General features: G+C 41.0%; 1 long non-coding RNA gene across 1 annotated transcript in view; it reads left to right on the top strand.

Moving 5' to 3' along the window:
- Window positions 1-25,294, top strand: part of LOC311427111 — a 46,934-nt gene that overhangs the window by 1,034 nt on the left and 20,606 nt on the right. The window contains exons 3-5 of the long non-coding RNA XR_014687212.1: window positions 1,624-1,755; window positions 2,188-2,226; window positions 4,335-4,402. This is a non-coding gene — a long non-coding RNA (uncharacterized lncRNA). The remainder of the gene's footprint in view (window positions 1-1,623; window positions 1,756-2,187; window positions 2,227-4,334; window positions 4,403-25,294) is intronic.

Genomic DNA, 25,294 nt, shown 5'->3' on the forward strand with positions numbered 1-25,294 from the left:
GGAGTCTCTGGAAAGCCAGGCTCAGAGAGCAGCAAATCGTCTGATGACTCCCTCATCCAGACCATCCCGTGGTGGGATGTCCTGCCAGCAGTGGGGTCTTGGAGGAAGGGCACCCACCTGCATGTGTGGGCACCAGGAGAGTGCAGCAGGCTCAAGCCCTGCATGCAAAGCAGGATCACCCCAGCACATAGATAAGGTGTTAATGGCAGTTCTCCAAGTCCCAAAGAGTGTCGTCGTGGCTGTCCTGATCATTTCTTCCAGGGAGAATGGGAGCCTGCAGTTCTGCTTGGCTTGTTTGCAAGGTGTGGTGAGGGTTAGTGTCAGGGTGCATGCAGATCACTGAGCTGCTCAAGGCCAGCCTTGAGTTCTTTGGCTGAATAAGCTCCTCTGAGATAAAGCTTTTTTTTGCTGTTCACTCACATTACACCAAATTAATGCAAATATGAACTTGATAAGAAGAGAACAGCATACATTCTTTACACAGCCAGAGTACATAGAGGAAATGTTGAGGCTTCAGGCTTTCTCATTAGGTGACAATGTTTTGTGATCTCTTTGTTTCTAAGTGTATGGCTTCTTAGGCAGTGATCGAGTAAGGTTATATATATATATATATAAATATATATATATATATATATATATATATAAAAAAAAAAAAAAATCTGTGCCTGGCTTTTTTAAAAGCACTGACAAATGAAGAAGGAGTCCTTACCACGTTAGAGCACAGAATGTATATGTGAGCCAAGCAAATTAAAATATCCCATGTTGTTTACTGTCTCTTGGTACCACAGGAGAGAATTTTCCATGCAACTACATTTTAGTTAGAGCTCATCACTAAAAAAATCAGGGGTTATCCCTGGACTGATGTGGGCCATTGTAATGATATTGGTAGACTGCCACCATTACAGGGACCACTGTAATGATAATGGTAGACTCACATTGCAAATGACTGATATAGGTTTATTCAACAGCAACAACAAAACCATTATAAAAGAAAGTCTGCAAAATGCATATTTTATTTGAAAGTTACCAAAACAACTAAATAAACATCTATCTAAATAAATTTCTTTAAGTAAACAGCGAGGATGTTGTCAAAAACAAAATCTGACATTCATAAAAATCTTCTTCCATTTGTGAGTCATTCCTGCCTGTGGGAAGTAAATTTGAGTTCTTCAATGAAAAAATTTGATGGATCCTAGCCATGTAACACCTTGTGAAACACATGAAAAACAGAAGGAACATACAGTCTTCACATGCAGGAAGAGATAGTTTTAGCTGTTGTCACTGTAGCCTGCTGAGATTTGTGTTGAGTAGGGAACACAGAAGACAGTGAAGATCTCACATTACCAAAATTAATAGTAGGTAATTCAAGTTTAGAGATCTTTCTTAGTTTTGGAGGTGTTGGGGAATCTAGTGAACTCTACAAACAAGATAAGGCTACTAAGTATAATAAAGGAGTACATCCAGTCTTAGTGGACAGCAACACAGCGGATTTTCATAAAGATCTGTCAGTATATGCCCATACTCATTTCATACAGGAAACATCCTTCTTTAAGATGAAAAGGCTATGCATTAGTCCTTCAGAAAACTGCATTTTTATTACGTGAAACTAATCTCCATTGCAAGTTTTCTCCCCTGTAGCTCAATCCATGTATCCAACGGAGTTGCTGTATTCAGAAAAGAATACATTATAGCTTATATCTGAATCCCCTGTGAACTCAGGCCATCACCCAGCCAAGACCAAACTGGTTTCCTCAGGTAAAACAGTTTTTTGTTACTTGATTCCCAAGTGAAAATTTATTATTTCAGTAAAATCGTTTAGTTATCTCTCAAGGAAATGTGCAGTTACATGCTATTTGAGGGTATAGCAAGCCTTTAAATTAAGCTTTCAGTTTAGAAACTGTCCAACACAAAAGCATTTTTACAAACATTTTTTGAGAAAAATAAAATGTGTTCTCTTGTTCTTTTTGCCTGCCTCCTGCTTTCAAACATCCCCTCCCCCCCCCCCCCCCTTCCCCCTCTTCCCAGCTGTTGGGATAACACAGCTGCCCACAGTTCCACTCTCCAGTCACTTTCTGATCTGATTCTGGATGCATAATACTATTGGGTATGTTGACCAAAAGGGCATTAGTACCAGTGCTGGAAAAGAAAGACAACTGCTCATATAAATCCTTCTCTTCTTTGTTCTAGAGAAAGACTGTCTCACTGGGTGAGCCCTGAAAGAAGATGGTGAGTGGCTAAAGACGTTTGAAAAGAGCTCACTCAACACAAGTGAGAAACTGCATGAAAAGAAGTTTATTTGTTTTGTCTACTGGCATTCTAGAGGGCTTTTTAAATACAGGAATGACTCTGGGCAGTGAAGTGGAATTTATGGGAAGTCCAATTATTTCCTTCAGGGCTGAGGGAAAGCCATTCTCTCAGAGGGAATGGAGATCAGGGAATGTGACAACCTGGGGATACAGCTGGTTTTAATTTTACTCATCTCACTCTTCTGTATACCAGCATCAGAAGGACTGAGTCCTTAGGAGAGAAAACTAGGTAAAAAGGTTACAAAATACATTAATTTTGTTTAATTTCTATAGCAAGACTGAAAACCTGTTTTGAACACAAATACCTTGGACAGAGGGGTAGTTAATTTAACTGGAGGACAAGATCACCTTTGAAAACAAAAGTAGAATCTAAGATAGTAGCTAGAATATTATCTAGAACATGATGACACTTGGGAAGAAAGAATTAGGAGAATGAGAAGGGCGTGTTTGCATCTTGATACCTCAGACACTAACTGGAATGGACAGAAGTTTGAACATTCACTTTTCAGACAAAATAAAAAGCTTTTTCAAGATGTTTTTGTGGCAACTGATGACTGATCACTGAATTGCCTCTTGAACAGCATCATGTAGCATACATCTGGTATGGACACTAAATATATTCCAAAATAATACAATTGGGTTTTCCTGGTTTATCTGCAAAAGCAAGTCTTGTACTGGGTGGGATCTAGAGTTTGTGGATGTGAGCTCTGGAGCCAGATCCTTTTTCTTCCTTCTGCAAATCACAAGTTGGAAAGGCATGTTGCGCTTATCCAACTCTCATATGAAACCCAGGAGGGCTGTATGATATTATCATGACAAAGGAGGGCCACCAAGCTTTGTTTTCTAATTCAAATTCCCAGTTCTATATCCTGAGTTTATAAATAGGTCTGTAAGGGGTTCTACATGTTATACATAAGGCAAGGCAACATATTTTTCTTCCTCTTTGCAGTACCCTAACACTATGCAGAGCACATTACTAAGTTTTCCAAATCAGTTAACAGCATCCAGAGATACTTAAAAGCAATCAGTTCCTCCCCCTGCAACTCCAGCAACACATGCTATACTGCAAAAGCAGTGAAAAGATGTACTAAGAGCATTTGACTGACACCTAAAAAATTTGTCTAAACTGGCAAGTGAAGCAAAAGCTGCCCATAGAATAAGTATTAAAAAAATATATATTTACATTCTACACACATCCTTAGAGAAACAGAGTTTGATGAATTATGAGCTTCATTCACCAGTATTCTGAAACAGACAAAACTTGTGCTGGTAAACAGGGTTCATTTAACTAACATGTAGACCAAATAATGTGTGATATGAACATATGTGCAGAACTGTTTCAGAAGAATGCAGCAACGTTGTATAACAGCATGTGGTGATACAGTGTAACTGTTTATGGTCAGAAATTAGAATTATTAGATGAAAATTATTTGTAGAGGAATTCTAGGTTCTACAGTGCATCTCAAGAGGATAGAAATCAGACTGATGAGTGGAATAAATTTTCATACTCATAATAATCTGGTCAGAGAGAAGATTAAGCACAAGTAAAGCAGGTCAGCTATCATAGTTACCTATCAACATTTAAACAACACTTTTCACTAGGCATTTAACAGGTGTAGAGAACAGAGGGACCACATTTGCTTGTGAATGTCAATCTTTGTGCCTAAACATAATCTGAAGTCAAATTGAATTTGATCTGGACCAATGTAACATATATTCAATTATAGTAAACTAAGCATGCCTAATTTCTGTTCAGAGAGAAAAGAGATTTCAGTATCAGGAGTTGGCATGACATCTATTCCATTCCCTACTGATATGGCATCCATGTCTATTAATCTACTGATGACTGACATTGCTAGAAATAGCATTACTGATAGGACGTTAACCAGGGGTGAAGTAAGAAGCAAAGAAGGAAATTTCCCACAGTTCACCCAGAAACCTTAGAAGAAAATCCTGCGATAAAATGGAACTACTGTTTGTTTGTCCTACACTAAGATCTTCTGATATTAATAATGATTTCTTTCATAGGCCCCACCAATTGAAGATTGAACTGCTGATAAGTCCAATGTTGAAACTCGCTTTTCTTGTTTGTAAGAGTAAGCATTTTATTAATCACTCCTGTGGCATTTACATACCACTGCAATTTTCATCCTACTTTTGTTTCTGTGCCTACTCACTTAAGCACTTATTTTTAATGTTGAATTATATTCCCTATCCTATAATAGATACCTACATGTATATAGTTTGCTTTCATCACTTTATTACCTTAGGATTTCCACACAAGGGACCAATGTAATTCAGAAAATACTAGTGGAAAGCACATTAAAAGTTATGTCCCTAATCATCCAGTTGTCGAATGATTCAACCCAAACCTGCAACACACTCATTCATAGCTAGTCATGGAGATATCTGTTGCCTCTTTCCAGACAATGAATTTCCAGTGACAATGCTAGACATGCAAAACAAGAGGCTTCATGGATGTTACTACTTCAAACCTTTCTTCCAAATTCCATGTCATCCTTTGGAAGTGGCACGATGGCTGTTGGAGGCAGCCCTAGTACTTTAGAAAATCTGCTTGCTGACATCAGAAGGAAGCTCTTATGCTCCTTTCAGGCTCTAAGGTGTGTGCAGTTTTGCCATGTAGCATGGTTCTTGTTCCAAGACATAGAAGGGAGGACAAGAGGGAGCCGTCACTTCAGTAAGTGTATTTTAGAAGACTGGTCACCTTACCTGTATTTAAACACAATTAGCAGATGAAGATGTGTGCACCTATGTCAGCTCGGTCGCTGCAATTAGTAACACTTTGTAATCTGGTCTGGTAGACAAAATTTTTAAAAGCCATTGTGGTTGTAAAATTAAAGAAAATTGGTGGTTTAGGGCTATGCAGACATTTATACATATATACATATATGTTCAGGCTATAGCCCTGAGAGGTCGTGGTGGAAAGTACTTCCCAAGACTTCTGGTAACAGGACCAAACCAAAAGTTCATACAATTGATGTGAAAATGTGTATCAGTCCATTCAGCATTTGAATGCTTCCTGCTTCATTTTATTTATTATTTTTTTATAGTACAACAAATTCTGTTATATTCTGCATAGGCATATGTCTGTGCACTTCACTAACTTCTGTGAGCCTTACAATAACGGTCCATAAGGAGAACTGGTTTAGACACATTTCTGTCCATTTTCTCTGTGTTGCTAAAAATATATTCTCATCCTCCTGATATGCTGCTTTTTCTTTTCAGTCTTTAATTTATTCTTTTAAGGACACTTAGAGCTCCCTTTTAAAAATATCTTCGTTCAAAGTGTAAGCTACCAATTTGCTGTGCTCTGTAACTGGAGGAGTTTGCATTTCTACAAAAACCTCCGGCATTCATAGTTTTAAGATGGAGCTTACTTGGAAAAATGACACTGTCAGAAACATTCTACAATATAAGCATTAGAGAAACAAGTTCTGCAAACTTTAGCTTTAGGAATAAAATCTTCCAATGTTTCCAGGGAAGTGCTGTGATATTTATGGGGATCTGTATTTCCTTTTTTATGTTCCCAGCTACACCTGTAATGATGACAGAATCCTGACATTCACAATCTCATTCATAGTTCTTTCTTGTGCAGCTAAGTCTGGATCACCTGTTGTTGGGTTAGGTGCAAAATGTAGTATGTGCTAAAACAGTTGTGTTTTCTTTGGTGTTTGTTTTCTGACAGCTCTGACAACACATAATGTTGCATAGCCTAGGAATGCATAATTAATTGTGAAAAAACTTGTCCATGGAGAAATAGGAAAATGAAATAACAATAATCTTAAAAAATAATTGTGTCACCATCTTCTTCAGTATTAGCATCCAAGAGCTTTGGCGCAAACTCATTTTTTCCAAGAAGAGGTACCGTATATATAGTTATATATACCCATACATGCACACAAGAATCCAATCAAAGTAATCAAACCAATGTAATGTGAGCCTATATCCATTAAAATAAAACACTACTGCATGTCAGTAAGATAGGGTTTTGTTGTTGTTGTTGTTGTTGTTTTTGTGTTTTTTTTTTTTTTTGTTTTTTTTTTTTTCCCTTGAAATTTTCTCTGCATTGTATGTTACTATTACAGGGAAACATTCCTCCAGAAGCAATTAAAGTAAAGGCTGGATTACAACAGAAGTATTTTAAAATACTTAAAATTAAGCAAGTGCTGAATGTTTAGGTGAATTGGAGCTGTGATTTTCTGTGCCTTATAAGGTAGAGATGCTAGAAAAGAAGGCAAATACAAAGAGCCTAGCTGGGAAGTATGGATGAACTAAGGGTTTTCCTCAAGCTTATCATTTTTTCAGAGCATATAGGTTTGTGCACTAGCACTAATCAACATGTGACCTCTCAAGTAGATCCTCATTAGCTTTCATTGCTGTGCCATGAATACGTTTGTAGGTGTTCCTTGACTTGATGTTATAATGTCTGGGGGAGGGAAAACTGCTATATCCCTCTTCAGCCAGCCTCTCTCCTTTGCCAGGTTTAGTAGACTTGTGTTGGGTTGTGTTCCTTGCTCCACAGACTATGTCTCCCAAGTCATGACTGTCCTACAGGCATAGGTATTGCTGGGAAGGAAGAGAAATAAGAAAAGGACACCCAAACATGAGAATAAGTGATTAGGGCTGAGAGGGCACACTCCATCCTGTCTTTCACTGCTCTCCCATGAAACAAGGACAACTGATTTCCTAAAATGATTAAGCCAGGAATGGATTGCAAAGAGATACAGTGGTCAAGTTAGAGAGGAGGAGCCTTCTCCTGCACCACCTTGCAGACCACCTTGGTCCTTGCTGACACAAGTCTAATTCACAGGGATCTTGGCATCACATCTTTTCACTCAGGTCTTTCTGGAGCTCCCAAAAACCTGTTATCTTAAAAGACCATACAATCTCATGGCTTAACATAATGAAATTTTAGTCTGCTTTTGATGAGGTATTTTGGAAGTTGGCCAACTATTAAAGTTCGGTGGGGAATCTTTCAAAATTACAGATTAAACTAATAAATTAGTATGGAAAAACAAAAAAAAAAACAAACAATCAAAAAAAAACACAAAACAAACAAACAAACAAACAAACAAACAAAAAACAAACAAAAAAAACCAGCCATCTCTGTCTTCTATATTGTAATTACAGCTCCTAAGAAAATTTCTGTTACATGGCATAGTAAGATCACCAGGTAATTTCTTAGGTTTCTGTGATTACTCAGCTCAGGACAGAGCAGCTTTTGAAACATCAGTTCACTCTGAGATTAATCTGCTTCTTGCTATACACACCTCACAGATAATGGAAAATGCTGGTAGCTTGAATACAGGTATAAATTATCACGGATTTATTTTTGGCTGATATTTATGCATGACAGATCCTGAAGTGACCTTTTGCTATTAGGTAATATATATATATAAAGCATAATTATATATATATATATAAAATATACAATTAGGTATATATGTACTTAGGTACAGTGGCTGTACCTAAGTGTGTGTGTGTGTGTGTATATGTATATATATTTATTTTTTTTCAAAACTCTGTCTTTCCTTATACATTCATGTTCTCTTATACTCTAAAGAAAATCAGCAATTGGGGGGAGGGGGGTTATTACTTCCTTGGCACCATTTTACCTTCCGTCGGAGAAGGCCTGAATTTAATTTCCAGTTAAGGTCCATGGCAGTTTTATAGAGGCAGAATCCAAAGAAGTCACACTTTGTCCTTGAGGTCAAGCTTGAGGTCAGCTATTTATTTTCTGACTATTCTTGAGTAAGCCCCTGAAATTTATGTGCCTCAGCTCTCCGCACAGGACTCATATTTCTGTTGTTGAATTTGTCTATTTAGATTGGGCACCTTACCAATGTTTAGCGTTTGACCAGGTTCAAGTTGAGAGATTGCAAAGCTTCAATCCCAGGACAAGGGAAAAGAGAGTGCACACAGCTTCTCTAAGCACTGTGTGCCAAGTCCCCAAGCACAGTAGCCACAGCATGGGCTTCATTAGCTCATCACTCAAGGAGGCATTAAATCAAACACCGTTAGTCCCTTAGCTGGCTATGAGCTTGTATTTTCTCCTTTAGTGCAAATTTAAAACAGACTAATGACAGGAGCATGAACTAGGCCTTTTTTCCTAAAGCTCAGTTCAATAGTTTAGAAAAACTGCATCTAAAACATTGCCACAGGAAAAGAAGCATCATACTTCCCGTCACCCTTTGTACTCCCATACTGCAGATAAACATTTAAACAACCATCTGAAAATTAAATTCATTATTAAATATAATGACATTGCCATTAAGTGGGGGTTAGCATTTCACAGACCTGTTTGCTAAAATTCAGTTTTAGGTTTAATCCAAATGTTGAAACAGTTTTTTCAAAGATTTTTTTTTTTTTTTTTTTTTTTTTTTTTTTTCCCCTCCCAGCCACTTTTAAGTATTACCAAACAATTAAGATCTTTCTCCTAAAATTCTTGTAGTCAATGCCAGGTTCATAGAAATTGTCAGACATCTTTGAAACTGCAGATCAACTTAAGGTAGGAGAAAATCTGAAATTCAAAATTCTGTGAGTTTTATTCTAACTTAGAGTTCAGGGTCCATCTTTAAAAAGCAGAATGACCTGGAGTCCTATTTTTTTTCCCCTGACTCGGAGAAGCTAAGTGAAAACAAAAGATTTGCTAAGATCTTGCTCTCACAGTTACACAGAATTGGTCTATGAAAAATACATGACATTTTTATTTGTCACTGAGCAAACACGAACGAGGTATAAACACTGTTTATAGACAAAGAACCTTCAGCCTGCATTCAGTGTTAGCATGACGCTATTGCAAAACAACTTTGCAGTTGTCTCAGCAGTGGGTATGCAGTGACCTCTGGAGGACAGACCTGAGACCGGGTCTACTCATGCTCCAGACTCACTTTTGGGAAGTCATAATTATGCTGAAGACAGGTGTAGCTTCTCCAGCTCAATCAAATCCTCTGCCTGCCCATACCATGACAAGAAACTCCTGACCTTCAGTCTTTGATGCTCCAAGTAATACTACAGCAGAGCGGTAGACCTCCCTCTAAACCAGGGAGCCTTAATACATTTAAGTACTAGCTCTGACTACACTAAGGTTTCCCAAGAATATTTTCTATGAAATCTCCATTTTTTATCACTAGGTTTCAAGTTTCACAGCATGCAGAGGTGCCCTGATAACTAGGCTGTGAAAGAGCCAGAAGTTAGGAGGAAGTGGAAGAAGGCTTGGTCCTAAGGGATCAGCTATCACAGATACAGCCACCAGCCACACAACATTCAATTCAGTTTGCCTACTGTGAGAATTTTTTTAGTAGTGGTGTTGCAAGACACAGACAGTTTTTGCTGGATAAAGAATATTTCAAACTCTGGCTTCTTGAACAGTGTTAACAGAGTGACAGTGCTACCTGTTGCTTCACATAAAAGTCAATGAGGGAAAATCAAATGTGAGTGTTATGTCTCCACAGATTTACAGTCCCTGTTTCTAAATCAAAGAGGCAAAATCAGTTAAAATACGTATTATTAGACAAAATCTCTTTGACTACTTCAGCATTTGTGCTCCTCACTGATTCAGACAAACTGCAGTAAATGATTTTCATAACTACCCTGTGTTGCAATACAGCCTGAGTGCTGATCTTCTGGGAAACAGCACTTCAGCAAAGAAGCCCATCCACATCCTCAGATGTATTGGTAACGGTAACAACAGTAGCTCTAGGGAAATTATCCTCTCCTACTATTCATGTGGCACTTGTGACATCCTCTGTATTGCTGTGTCCAGTTTTGGACCCTCAGTAAGACAGAAGACAGGGAGACACTGGAGCAAATTCAGCGGAAGGCCCCCGGTCCTTTGTCAGCCCAGAGAGGGGATGGCTTTGGGGTGTTTTGTTGCTTCTTCACCTTCCTGCTGGGTTGTGCAAAGAATCACAGAATTACAAAATGGATGAGGTTGGAAAGGACCTCTGGAGATACCTAGTTCAACCTGCCTGCTCAAGCAGGGTACCCTAGAGCATATTACCCAGGATTGTGTCCAGATGGCTTTTGAATATCTCTAGGGAAGGAGACTTCACAACCTCTCTGGGCAACCTATTCCAGTGTTCAGCCACCCTCACAGTAAAAAACCTTTTCCCCTTATTCAGCTGGAACTTCCTGTGCTTCAGTTTATGCCCATTGCCTCTTGTCCTGTCACTGGGCAGCACTGAGAAGAGTTTGGCCCCATCCTTTTGACATTCTCCCTTCAGATACTTACACACACTGATCCTTCTCTTCCCAGGCTCCCTCAGCCTTACCTCATATGAGAGATGTTCCATTCCATTAATCATTTTAATAGCCCTTTGCTAGACACTCCTCAGGAGCTCCAAGCATCTCATGTACTGGGGGACCCAGAACTGGACGAAATACTCCAGGTCAGGCCTTGTCACAGCTGAGTAAGGGGAGGATCTACTCCCTTAGCCTGCTGGCAATGCTCACCCTAATGCACCCCAGGACAGCATTGGTCTTCTTGGCCACAAGGGCACATTGCTGGCTCATGGTTAACCGGCTGTCCACCAGGACTCTCTTCACTGCAGAGCTACTTTTCAGCAGGTCACCCACCATCCTGTACTGGTGTGTGGAGTTCTTCTTCCCCAAGAGAAGGACCCTGCACTTGCCTTTGTTGAATTTCAAGAGGTTCCTCTCTGCCCATCTCTCCAGCCCATCTCTCAATGGAAGCAGAATGTGCTGCACCCAGCTGCACCACTTCTGAACAGACAATAGGTGTGCATAAAGCTGTTACCTGGATACAGCTGAGGTCTGCAGGCCAAGTGAAGCAAGAGGGCTTTTTGTCTGAATGCAACATAAGCCAATACCCATGTTTCCCCATACTTTCTAACAAATCAGATAGGGCTCTGCAAGCAAAGGTTGATTGATGGGAAGGGATGTCCCAGACTGTGTATGAAAAAACAATGTTTCAGAAGCAGCCAGACTCTAAAAGACATTGGCAGGGATACCTCAAGGATCCCTGAGGACAAGTGAAATAGGTGCAGAACAACGTGACATAACAAAAAATGCCCCCTGAACAGGTTGTTATGAAAGACTTCAGGGACTTCAAGTGTGAACGTTGGCTTAGGGATAACACATTTTCACTAGGCTGGAAGGATTAAAAAAACACACTGCGGCAAGTTTATTTATCCAGGGCAATAACCTTTACATCTGTTAGCCCAGTTAGCATATAGTAGTGAAAGAGATGGAATTCAGAAAGCCAATCACTTCTGCAAATACTTCTTTAGTTTACACACTACTGATTTTTACAACCATTTATCTTAGGGACTCTTTTTTTTTTTTTTTTTTCCCTGGAAAACAAAATGATCAGTACAATGATCTGGCTCAGCAGATCAGGATCTTCTTAGAAAGAGAATGTAGAATAGAATAGTTTAGGGTAAAGGATCACCTAGCCCAGCTGTCTGACCTCTCCAGGGTTAAACAAAACTTGTATCATATTATTGTGGGCATTGTTCAAATGTCTCTTGAACACTGACAAACATGGGGCATCAACCACCTCTCTAGGAAACCTGTTCCAGGGTTTGACCACCCTCATAGTAAAGAAATTTTTCCTTTTACCCAGTCTGAACTTCACTTGGAGGAGCTACCTCTCTTTCCATTCCCCTGTGTCCAGTTATTGGAGACCAGCACCTTCTTCTCCATTTCCCCTCCTTGGGAAAGTGTAAGGAGCAATGTGGTTGCCTCTTAGCCTCCTTGTCTCCAGACTAGACAGTCCAAGTGCCTTCAGCCTCTCCTTATAAGACTTGCCTTACAGCTCTTTTACCAGCTTTGTTGCCTTCCCTGGACACTTTGAAGGACCTTAACATATTTTTTATATTGTAGAGCCCAGCACTGCACACAATATTCAAGGTGAGGCTGCACCAGTGCTAAATATAGCAGAAGAAACACCTTTTTTGGCCAGCTGGCTCTGCTGTATTTAACACATCCTAAAATGCAGTTTGCCCTCTTGGCTGACAGGGAACACTGCTGCCTCATGATGAGGCTGCTGTTGACCAGTACACCCAGAGCCCTTTCTGCTGAGCTATTCTCCAGTCACTCATCTCAGTCTGTACCTGAGTCCAGCGTTACTCCATCCCAGGTACAGAACCTGACATTTACCTTTGTTGAACTCCAAGTATTTGCTAATCACCCAGTACTCAGTCTATCTAGATCTTTTTTGCAAGGCCTCTCGTCCCTCCAGTGAATCAACAACACCTCTCAGTTTATTATCATTGGCAAACTTGATAAGGATGCAGTCCAGTCTTGCATCCAGATCACTGATAAAAATATTAAATGGGACTGGCCTATTTGTTGGTCTATTCTCCCATGTGTCTGGTGACAGGACGAGGGGGAATGGGCTAAAGTTGCGCCAGGGGTGTTTTAGGTTGGATATTAGGAAGAACTTCTTTACTGAGTGGATTGTTAGGCATTGGAATGGGCTGCCCAGGGAAGTGGTGGAGTCACCATCCCTGGAGGTCTTTAAAAGATGTTTAGATGTTGAACTTAGCAATATGGTTCAGTGGAGGAACTGTTAGTGTTAGGTCAGAGGTTGGACTCAGTGATCTTGAGGTCTCTTCCAAACTAGACAATTCTGTGATTCTGTGATTCTGTGGCCCTAGAACTGACCCCTTCTGGTGACTGTCCACCAGTCAGACGTAGCCCCATTTACTACAATCCTTTGAGCTTAAGCCAGTTCATCACCTAGCGTAGTGTGATCCTGCTTATCTCACAGAAAATTTGTCCAGAAGGATGAAAAGTTCTTACTAAAATCCTGGAAGATTACATCAACCACCTTCTCTTCATCCACCAAGGGGGTGTTCCACCACTATCTCATCATAGAAGATCAAACTACTAAGGCAGAACTTTAACTTGATGAACACATGCTTACTAAACCTCATAACAACTTTGTTTGTTAGTTAAATGCCTTTCAATATCCCTCAGGACAATCTTCTTTATAACTTTCCCAGGGACTGAGGTTAAACTAATAGGTCTGCAGTTTTCTTGGTCTTCTCTCGTGCCTTCTGTATATACGTATAATGCTGCCTGTAGTCATCATGGTTCTCCCCAGACTCCCATGACCTTTGGTATACAGTTGAGAGAGGTCCAGATATAATGTCCAATCCTGCTATAATGTCCACTAATTTCTCTAGCACTCAGATGAATTCCATCTGGCCTCATGGACTCTGAGCGTTATTTTCTGCCTCAGAACAACAGATCCACTACTTTTTCATCCTGCCACAGATGATAAATAAATAACAATAATAATTAAAACAAACAAACAATCAAACATAAACCTCCAAGTCTTGCTTTTCTCTCTTTGACTTTCAAATAGCCTGCAAGTATGAGTGTTTCACAAACAGCTTACAGTGAGCATTGTATCTGAGACTAGACAATGCCTTACTTGAAGTTTCCACTGTGGAATAACCATTCAGTTAATCCTGAAGTTTTTTTGTTTTGTTTTGTTTTGTTTTTACATTCAAGTCACATCCTCCTTTCTGAGTGGTTTTCCTGTGACCCTGAGCAGACCAGAAGTCCTACCCGGCCATGTATCTGACTCCTGTCCCCTAGCCATGACCTGGTCATACTTATATGGTGTGCCTATAGAGGTTTCAAAAATATTTTTTGTGCTGGGGAGGTTTAGATTGGACATTAGGAAGAATTTCTTCACAGAGAGGTTGGTCAAGCATTGGAACAGGCTGCCCAGGAAAGTGGTGGAGTCCCTCCCTATCCATGAAAGTATTTAAGAGGCAGACAGACATATTACATATCGCTTAGTGATGGAACTTGGCAGGTCAGGTCAACAGTCAAATCTGATAATCTTGAAGGTCTTTTACAACATAAATGATTCTGTAATACTGTTTCCACAGAAAGCAATTTCTCTACTGCTCCTTACAAGCTACCTGTGAGACAGCAGTAAAGTGTTCTCTAAAAGTTGATGGTTTTTCTTGAGCATCATTGTCCCTAGAGAAGTCTTACACCTAATGTTTCTTTTCACAGAAAATTTGTATAAATATCTTTGTAATTTGTCAAGAATTTAATATTAAAAGGTTTCTATGTTTTTTTTGTTTGTTTGTTTGTTGTTTTTTTTTTTTTAAAGATTTTTATTTGTTTGTTTTGTTTTGTTTTATATGGAAGCTCTGCTCTCACTTCATGGCTTGAAGGCTAGGATATCTTTGTGTGAACAGGCTGCAGGTGAAGTTTTCTTTACATTGACTCTTATGTCGTAGATGTGGCATGAATGAGGATCTCTGAATGGAAGAATAGTATCACTGTACAGTGTCAGAAGTTCGAGATATCTGAGATGGGAAAAACATTTCCTGCAGATGAATAAGTGCCTTTGATAAAGTAGGATGGGGAAGATCTCCAGCCTGTAGACACCTCCATACTGCAATATCTACCCTAATACTCAATATACTTCAGTCAAAATTCAGTTATTTCCATTCAATATATTGCTGTCCCCCCTAGTCCTTTCATAGAATAAGAAGGAAAGAAAAGAAAAAAGAATGGAAAATGAAACATAAATGAAATATTGAAGAGTTGGAGAGGGAGGGAAGAGTTTCTTTTTTAGCATGAAGAAGGAGGAGAGGAACAAGCAAGGACATCAGAATATGCCACTTAGATAGAGATTTCTCACTAAAAACCTCCGAGACACTCCTGTAGATAAATAAAAATAAATGGGAACACAGATACTCTTGACTCATGGCTAGCTCCTATCTACTTTATTTAGCCAAAAAGGAAACGTCTAAAACCTGGCTTTGTTCAGAAACCTACTGAGCAGAGCTTCCCACACCTCACTTCTTCAGAGGGGCAAAGGGCAGATCACCACCACAAAAGCAATCTTTTTTTTTTTTTTTTTTTGGAGCTGCAAACTTGTTAGCAGGCCTCACTCACTAAGCAGGTTTGGAAATTAATCTGTTATTTTTCAGCTGCTCTGGCACTTGAAGCTTCTTGAGGTAAATCCAAACATTCTTCAGTAATCTGTGCAGGTGATTGAGTTACTCCCCTCTTACTCACAGAGTGAGACAGTGCTATGGTATCTTATTGTTTCAAGGAAATGCTTAAATCTATGTGTAGTATCATCTACTTTTATATAATATATGTTATGTTTATAAATAATCTATTTATATCCACCACTTCTCTGGGCTACCTGTGCCAGTGCTCAGTCACCCACACAGTCAAAAAGTGTTTCCTAATGTTCAGAGGGAACCTGCTGTGTTTAAGTTTGTCCCCATTGCCTCTTGTCCTGTCACTGGGCACCGCTGAAAAAAGCCCAAGAGTTGCCCAGAGAAATGGTGGAGTCTCTTACCTTGAAGCTATTTAAAAGCTAACATATCTGGACATGCTCCTGGTCAACCTGCTCTAGGTGGCTGTGCTTGAGCTGGGGGAGGGGGGAAAGGGGAGAGTAGATTAGTTTCCAGAGGTTTCTTCCAACCTCAACTATCTTGTGATTCTATCTTATTCATAGGGCCATTCATTCATGTATCTTGATAACAGGAATCTTGACAAGGAACTTATATTATTATATTTATTTTTCAAACTTAGTCTTCAAAGGGTAATAAACAGCCTAACAGTGCAGCAGAAGATGTCTCTGTGGTGGTACCAGTACCAGTAGTAACCAAGGTAAATATTTTTAACCAACTTAAAATGCTATATGAAGGAGCAGTAGTAGACAGAAAATTTTGCCATTGTTTTCACTTGGACTTAGTTTTTACATAAGCATCTCTGAGAGCTTGTTTCATAATTTACTTCTGCTATCAGGTCTAGACCAGATTGTTCAAAACATCTGCAGTTCAGACAGCAAGTATATTGTAAGTAAAACTCTAAGATATGGACTCCCTAACTTTCTAATATTTTTTCTTGTGATCATACATCACAAGAAAAATCTTTTGTGTAAATTTGTATCTTAATCCTTCTGGTGTCCACTGACTGGAGTGGGGTGCTCACTCATTGTATTGTTTGCAGACATTATATGTTCCCTTACTGGTAAAGCTAGAGTATTTCAACTTTAGCCATGCTGATACTCTCTTTAATGTTATAATGCTACTGGTACCAGCACAAATAGTCACAGTGCAGTCTGCCATTCTCACCAATGCAAATCACTTTCATTGGTTCTGCTCAGGGCACAAAAAAGAATCATAGGACTGTAGGGTGCTTGCAAATACTGGCACTGGAAATTGGCTATGAGGAGGCACAAGCAACAGAGACAGCTGAGAATTGAGATATGTAATAAAAAATTGTGACAGCTGCATCTTTCTCTTGCCAGTGACCCAAATCAATTTTAGTATAGCTTAATTTTATTAAAAATTGTACTACCTGGCCAGTGTGGAGCCACACATATGATCTTTATGAATTGCAGAATGCAACAACGCAGCAATAAGTATGCAGCTTCATTAAAAACAAAAACAAACCAACCAAACAAGCAAAACAAACAAACAAGCAGTATTGACCTTGAGTAAATAGCCAAGAATATAAGGTGGAGTAACTCACCAGAGGGTGTCGTCTGTGTCAACTATAAGAAGGTGAAAAAAAAAATATACAGGCTTACAATTTTGCAGCCACTATATTTGCAAACCTGATTTGCAAAATACTCATCCAGTCAAAATAATCACAACCATAAAAATTAAGCTTGTTATAGCAGCATTTCCTACAATGCATACAAGTGTCTGGTCTTACACCAATGTTTACTTTTTCCAAAATTTCATTCATCTTTGTTACCTTGTTATCTTGAATGATATCTCATGACACATATGGGACAATCGTGACAAGAAGTAGCCAGCATGGGTTCATGAATTGCAGATCCTGCTGGACAAACCTGATCTTCTTCTGTGACAAGATGACTAGATTAGTACATGAGTGAAAGGCTGTGGATGTTGTTCACCACAACTTTAAGAAAGCATTTGACACCATTTTCCATAGTATCCTTCTAGAGAAACTGACTGCTCATGGCTTGGACAGGTGTACAGTCCACTGGGTATCTTGATGGTCAGGCTTGAAGAGTAATAGCAAATGGAGTTCAGTACAATTGGTGGCCCGTCACCATTGCATTTAGCAGGGCTCAGTACTGGGGCCAGTTTTGTTTAACATTTTTATTAGTGTTCTGGATGAGGGGATCATGTACACCCTCAGCAAGTTCACAGATGATACCAAATTAGGCAGGACTGTTGATCTGCTCAAGGATAAGAAGGCTCTGCAGAGGCATCTGGATAGGGTAGATCAATGGGCCATATCGAGTCATGTGACATTCAACAAGACTAAGTGTCAGGTCTTGCACCTGGGTCACAAACAACCCAATGCAGTGGTACAGGCTTGGGGAAGAGTGGCTGGAAAGCTGCCCAGCAGAAAAGACCTGAAGGTGCTGACTGACAGCCAGCTGAACATGAGCTAGCAGTGTGCTCAGGTGGCCAAGAAGGCCAATGGCATCCTGGCCTGCATCAGACATAGTACAGCCAGCTGGACTTGGGAAGTGATTGTTCCTTTCTACGTGGCACTGGTGTACTGAGTCTGGCTGGGATAGAGTTAAGTTTCCCCAGAGTAGCCCATACAGTGCTGTGCTCTGCACCTGTAGCTTGAGCAGTGTTGATATTGCACCAAATTTTTGTCTTTTGCTGAGCACAGCATTAACTTTCTCTCCAAACACACAAAGCCAGTAGGCTGAGGAGGAGACATTACCAGGGCAGCTGACCTAAACCCAAAGGGATATTCCATACCATATGATGTCACACTGTCACACTTAGCAGTAAAAGATGGGAAAAGAGAAGGGAATGGGGAAGGGAATGGGAATGGGGAAGGGAAAGAAGGGAAAGGGAAAGAAGGGGGATTTCTCATTGTGAAAACACCTGTCCTCCCAATAAACTGCTATATGTACTGAGGTCCTGCTTTGGTCAAGACATGGCCAAACATCACTGGCTGATGGGAAGTGGAGAATAATTGTTTTCTCTCTTTGCTTCCATGCAGCCTTTGCTTGTTTTTCTTCCCTCTCTCCTCCTCAATTATATTGTCCTTATATCAAACTGTGAGCCTTTTTTTTTTTTTTTTTTTCCTAACATCTTTTCTCTTCCCTTTCCTCTTCCTTTGAGGAGTGGGAGTGAGAGAGATGTGTTTTGAAGTTTAGCCACCCATCAGTGTGAGACCACCACAACTGGTGAGACCACACCTCAAATACCGTGCTCATTTGGGGATCCCTCACTACAAGAAGGATATTGAGTTGCTTGAGTGTGTGCAGAGAAAAGCAATGAAGCTGGTGAGGGGACTAGACAGCAAGACTTATGAGAAGTGGCTGACAGAACTGGGTTTGTTTAGTCTGGAGAAGAAGAGGCTGAGGGGAGACCTTATTGCTCTCTACAGCTACCTGAAAGGAGGTTGTAGCAAAGAGGACGTTGGTCCCTTTTCTCAGGTGATGATAGGACATGAGGAAACAGTCTCAAGTTGCATCAGGAGGAGGTTAGATGGGATAAAAGGAAGAACTGCTTCACAGAGAGGGTGGTCGAGCACTGGAATGGGCTGTCCAGGGAAGTGGTGGAGTCCCTATCCCTAAAGGTATTTAAGAGACATGTGGACATGGCACTAAGGGCCCATGGTTTAGTGATGGGACTCAGTTAAGTCAGGCTGATGGTTGGACTTGATGATCTTGAAAGTCTTTTACAACATAAATGATTCTACTATACTACCTGTTTACCAGGCCCAAATGATTACAAAAGTTTTTACAAAAGTGTTTGTTAGCTATGATACTTGCTGGGTAAATACACATTGTGTCAATGATACCAAGTGAATAACACTAGAAACGGAAGTTCAAGAGATTGAAGCATAGTATGAGAAGTATTCATAAGCTGAGGGGAAACAGGTATACCCATCTGCCTCCAGCGTGAAGTAGAAATGTTATCCCAATTACATTTTGTATTTTTGTAAAATTTCCACGACAATGTTGTGAAATAAAACACAAGTTTAAGTTTTGTTTTGTTTTGTTGAATTAATTTTGAGAGAACAAAACATGATCCACCAGCAATTTTTAGGGATGAGGTATGTAACACGCTTATCTTCAGTGGTACATTTTGGCACACTACCTTGCTGTAATCATTGACTACTCACACAATACTCATCCAAAACGAACTAAATGCTGTTCTCATTTGCTGTGCCTCTCCTGAGGTTTAGACACTGCATTCAGTACCACCAGAATTTATGTAGAAAGCACAGTACTGCAAAGCAGTGGAAAAATCTGTCACAGTTGTGAGATGCCTGGTCACTATGTCGCAAGCTTTTCATCTTTATTTTGAGGTATAAACAACCAAACACTGTTTCTGCAATTGGCAGTCTCAGTCCTTCTCGAAATCAGGAAGGCAGGGCATGGAAGTGTCATGAACACAGAGAATTGCACAGATGCCTCTTTTCTCTGACATTTGTCAATTTTTTATCCCAGGATCGGGTTTGGAGTCTCTTTTAAATCTCTGTTCTAGATACCACAACTACAGTTATAGCTAAATTGCACAAAGTATAGTCAGGTTGTTTACTGCTTCCCTGCATTCTGTTTTGTTATGAAGTAATAATATTGTTATTGTGAAGAATGCAAAGCAATAAAGAGAGTGTTTGCTAAAATCAGTGGCATATACAGAAGTGGATGCAAAACTTGAAAAACTATTAGATCTAACCTCCACAATCTATTACTTAAAGCAATTCTTGACATTGGCTTAAACGGTCACAAATCTCTTTCCATTTTCTTTCCAAAAATGGAATATTTTTACAAACTGATCTTCTTAAAACTGCATACTGCTTATATAAATACACATAGGCAGAACCACTTTTTTTTTTTTTTTTTTTTTTACATATAAAACAGTATTAAATAAAATCATAGTATTGACACAATAAGTCATTTCCTGTTTACTTGTATTATACTCTACATGCTGTTAATATAGACACTATGGTTTTTATATACCTTGCCAAGCTCTTAGGTAAGAATGGATTTTATTATGTCAACAGGATTTACTAATGTATTAAGTAGCACTAGTGAAAGTTCTGTCTTGTTTGTTTAGGCTGAAGTTAAATGTGAGAATACAAGGACCTGATCCAACATTCTTATTTACATGGTGGAGTTGCCAGTGCCCATTCTGTGTCCAGCTGTTCCCCTAGCTTCAGACTCAAGAGGTGAAATTCAGTGTATTTTCATCTGCAGTGAGATAGAGCATAGAAGAAAGAAAACAGGAAAAAATAATGCACAGAAGAGGCGAAGGTCCCAAGAAATTCCATAATTTCTGGCGGTCACCAGTGGGGTCCCTCAAGGCTCCATTTTAGGGCCGGTACTTTTCAATATTTTTATAAACGATCTGGATGTAGGAATAGAGGGTATTTTGAGCAAGTTTACTGATGACACCAAACTTGGAGGAGCTGTGGACTCAAATGAGGGCGTAAAGGCCTTACAGAGGGATCTGGACAGGTTGGAGAGCTGGGCGATCACCAACCGCATGAGGTTCAATAAGAGCAAGTGCCGGGTCCTGCACCTGGGACGGGGAAACCCTGGCTGCACGTACAGACTGGGCGATGAGACGCTGGAGAGCAGCCTAGAAGAGAGGGATCTGGGGGTCGTGGTAGACAGCAAGTTGAATATGAGCCAGCAGTGTGCCCTGGCAGTCAGGAGGGCCAATCGTGTCCTGGGGTGCATCAAGCACGGCATCGCTAGTAGGTCAAGGGAGGTGATTGTCCCGCTCTACTCTGCGCTGGTGCGGCCTCACCTCGAGTACTGTGTGCAGTTCTGGGCACCACAGTATAAAAAGGACATGAAAGTGTTGGAAAGTGTCCAGAGGAGGGCTACGAAGATGGTGAAAGGCCTGGAGGGGAAGACGTACGAGGAACGGCTGAGGTCACTGGGCCTGTTTAGCCTGGAGAAGAGGAGGCTGAGGGGAGACCTCATCACAGTCTACAACTTCCTCGTAAGGGGGTGTCAAGAGGCAGGAGACCTTTTCTCCATTAACACTAGTGACAGGACCCGCGGGAACGGGGTTAAGCTGAGGCAGGGGAAATTTAGGCTGGACGTCAGGAGGGGGTTCTTCACAGAGAGGGTGGTTGCACACTGGAACAGGCTCCCCAGGGAAGTGGTCACTGCACCGAGCCTGTCTGAATTTAAGAAGAGATTGGACTGTGAACTTAGGCACATGGTCTGAACTTTTGGGTAGACCTGTGCGGTGTCAAGAGTTGGACTTGATGATCCTTAAGGGTCCCTTCCAACTCAGGATATTCTATGATTCTATGATTCTATGATAATTGCATGCATTATTAACATTGTGAAAAAGAAAGTGAAATTCCTGTTCATACACTGTACAACAAATCTCAAAGAAGAAAGAGAGGGACTGGAAAAGCTGCTGGCAGAGAAGGACCTGGGAGTAATGGTTGATATTCAGCTGAATATGAGCCAGCAGTGTGCTCAGGTGGCCAAGATGGCCAACAGCATCCTGGCTTGTATCAGAAACAGTGTGACCAGCAGGGCTAGGGAGGTGATCGTCCCCCTGTACTCAGCTCTGGTGAGGCCGCACCTCGAGTACTGTGTTCAGTTTTGGGTCCCTCGCTACAAGAAGGACATCGAGGTGCTTGAGCGGGTCCAGAGAAGGGCAACAAAGCTGGTGAGGGGTCTGGAGAACAAGTCTAATGAGGAACAGCTGAGGAGCCGGGGTCGTTTAGCCTGGAAGAAGAGAAGGCTCAGGGGCGACCTTATCGCACTCTACAGGTACCTTAAAGGAGGCTGTAGTGAGGTGGGGATTAGTCTCTTCTCCCACATGCCCAGTGATAGCATGAGAAACTAAGTTGTGTTTTTGCAGCCCCCCAGACTGAGAGTAATTCAGATAGAGCAGAAATATCTGCTTATCTAACTGAAATAATAACAACCCGCAACAAAAAATCATATGAGAGGCTTAGGGTCAGAATGAGAAAGTACTCAGGGATGAATCCTAAGGACTTGGTAGCCCAAGGGCTCTTTAAAGTTCATTTTGTGATTAAAGCCTTTCCAGATGTACAGAAAAAGTTCCAGAAGGTGGGAGGATGGAGTGAACAGCATAGGTAGTATGAAAGTGTACGCCAGGAGGGGAGATGAGAAGGAAAAGCAGAGAGCAAAACAAATGGTATTCACAGCATACTGGGTAGCGAGGCAGAGGAGGAGATAGAGGGCCCAGGATGGAAAGGAGAGGAAGAAAGATGGAATGGCAGACAAGGAAACCTACCTGTGTTGCAGCCTAAATCCTAGCAGGGACAGGCTTTGAGAAGATGTTTCATGTGTGGCCAGGTCAGCCACTTCAAATAGGAATATCCGGGGTGGAAGAAGGAGGAGAGATTGTTGTTATAAATTCAGAATAGGGGAGTCAGGGTTTCTCAGAAAGCTAGTTCCCTGATAAATGAAAAAGTGTACCTAACGTGTACCTCATTAGGGATTAACCAAATTTTACAATTTACAAACATTACAATTATCATTGCAGGCTGTTCTGCAGCTGTTTTCTTTTTCTTTCTTGGATGTGCTCTCACAGAGGCATAAACTGCATTGCTCATGGCTTGGCTCTGGGCAGCAGTGGGCCCCTTTGGAGCTGGATGAAACTGGCCCTTATCTAACATGGGGCAGCTGCTGGATTCTTCTCACTGGGGCTACCACTGCAGTCCACCCTGCTACCAGAACCTTGACATGTGAACCCAATACAATGAGGCAGCTAGGTCATTGATAAAGTATCAAGGCTTAAATTAACTAATGAAACCCTAAATGTGATGGGGGTAGAAGGGACTGGGATAACAGTGCTACTTTTGGGGGATGCCAAACTGAGACTAGGGATAGAATGATCACTGGGCAATTATTCTATGCACCCAAGGCAGGGACAAACTTGTTGGGAAAGGATTTGATAATGAAACTGGGCACTCAAATAGTAAATTGTAAGGATAGAATAATGGTGTTATTCATGGGGTGCTCTCAGACCCTGAGAGCAAAGATATATTTGTCTTTGCTTGGAAAGACCCTGGAATGGGGCAGAAGCAGCAATACAGATGGACAATTTTACCTAAGGGGTTTACAGGGCCACCAATTTATTTGGGCAAGTACTAGAAAAAATTTTGGAGCAATTCCAACCTCCAGAGAGGGTGTTACTGTTACAATATGTGGATGATCTTTTATTGTCAGGACAGGAGAAAACAGTTGTGAAGGAAGCCACTAACAAGCTATTACCCTTTCTGGTAAAACAGGGCTTGAAAGGATTGAAAAATACATTACAATATGTAGAAAGAGAAGACAAGTATTTAGGGCATCTAGTGTCTGAGGGAAAACAACAAATAAATCCAGAGAGGATTCAGGGAATTGCTGAGCGACCCCTCCAGGAATCAAACCAGGGATTCCGTACCCAAAAAGAAGTAAAAAGCTTTAAGAGAAAGAAGTTTTTAAGGAATTAGGAGTCATGAAGTCCAAAGGAAAACAGATACGCCCTGATGGGAGAGAAATGCTGGATAAAGTACAAAAGAGACAAATATTAACTGTTTTACGTCAAGAGGGTCATTGGGGAATTCAAGCAATGTGCGACGCTGTGCTATGGAAATATGTATGTATAGGAATATATATACTCTGGCTGAACAAGTTTGCAGGATGTTCTAAAATGACAGAATGAGAAGTTGATTGTGAAGAGATGCCTCTGAGAAACAGCCATGGACATGTTGAGAGTTTGTGTGTAGAAGTTAAGGACCTGACCAATAAAGGACTCCTTGTGGTCAGGGTCTACTACAGGCCACTTGATCAAGGGGAGCCAGTGGATGAGGCCTTTCTGTTTCAATTACAAGAAGCATCATGCTTGCACACTCTCATCCTGATAGGGGACTTCAAACACTTTGGATGTCTGCTCGAAAATCTCTACAGCAGGCTGTAAGCAATCCAGGAGACTTCCAGAGTGCATTGAGGATAACACCCTGGTCCAGGTATTAGACAAACCAACCAGAGGAGGAGCGTTACTAGACCCAATGCTTACCATGCAGATGAACTCTTTAAAGAGGTTAAGACTGGAAGGGGTCTGTGCTGCAGTGACCATGCCCTGGTTGGGTTTGTGATCTTGAAGAATATGGGCCTGGCAAAGAGTAAAGGCAGGACCCCGAACTTCTGAAGAGTTCTCCAGCTATTTAAAGTCCTAGTGGGCAAGATCCCCTGGAACAATGTCCTTAGGGCCAAAGGAGATGAACAGAGCTGGCAACTCTTTAAGGATGTTTTTTCTCAGAGCACAAAAACTCTCCATTTCCATGTGTAAGAAAGCAAACGGGGCGCAGAAACCTGAGATGGCTGTGCAAGGACTTGTTTGTTAAACTGAGGAGGAAGAAGGAAGAGCACAGGCAGTGCAAGCAGGGACATGTGGCCTGGGAGGAGTACAGGGATGCCATCTGGATGTACAGGGATAGGATCAAGAAAGCCAAGGCACAGATGGAACTGAGCTTGGCAAGGGATGCAAAAAAATAACAAGAAGGGGTACTACAGGAACATTGGCTAGAAAAGAAAGGCCAAGGAGGGTGTTCCCTTTCTGATAAGCAAGAAGGGAGAACTGATAACAACAGACATGGAGAAGGCTTTAATATGCAACAACTCCCTCGCCTCAGTCTTCACTGCCAGTCAGGCTTGCTATGTCTTTCATTCTCCAGAATCTGTTGGTGAGGGCTGGGGAAGGAAAGTCCTTTCCACTGCAAGCAGAGAGCAGGTTGGAGACCACCTGATGAAACTGAACAGATACAAGTCTACAGGACCCAATGACATGTATTGCAGCTTTCTGAGAGAACTAGCTGGTGTAGTTGCCAAGCCTCTCTCCACCATCTTTGAAAACTCCTGGCAGGCAGATGAAGCCCCTGGCAACTGGAAAAATGGAGACATTACTCCCATTTTTAAAAGTGGTAGAGAAGAGGACATGGGGAGCTATAGCCCAGTGAGCCTCGCCTCTGTGCCTGGAAAGATTATGGAACAGATCCTCTTGGAAGCAATATTA

The sequence above is a fragment of the Aythya ferina genome, assembly GCF_964211825.1.
Source record: "Aythya ferina genome assembly, chromosome: Z".
In the NCBI taxonomy this organism is placed as follows: domain Eukaryota; kingdom Metazoa; phylum Chordata; class Aves; order Anseriformes; family Anatidae; genus Aythya; species Aythya ferina.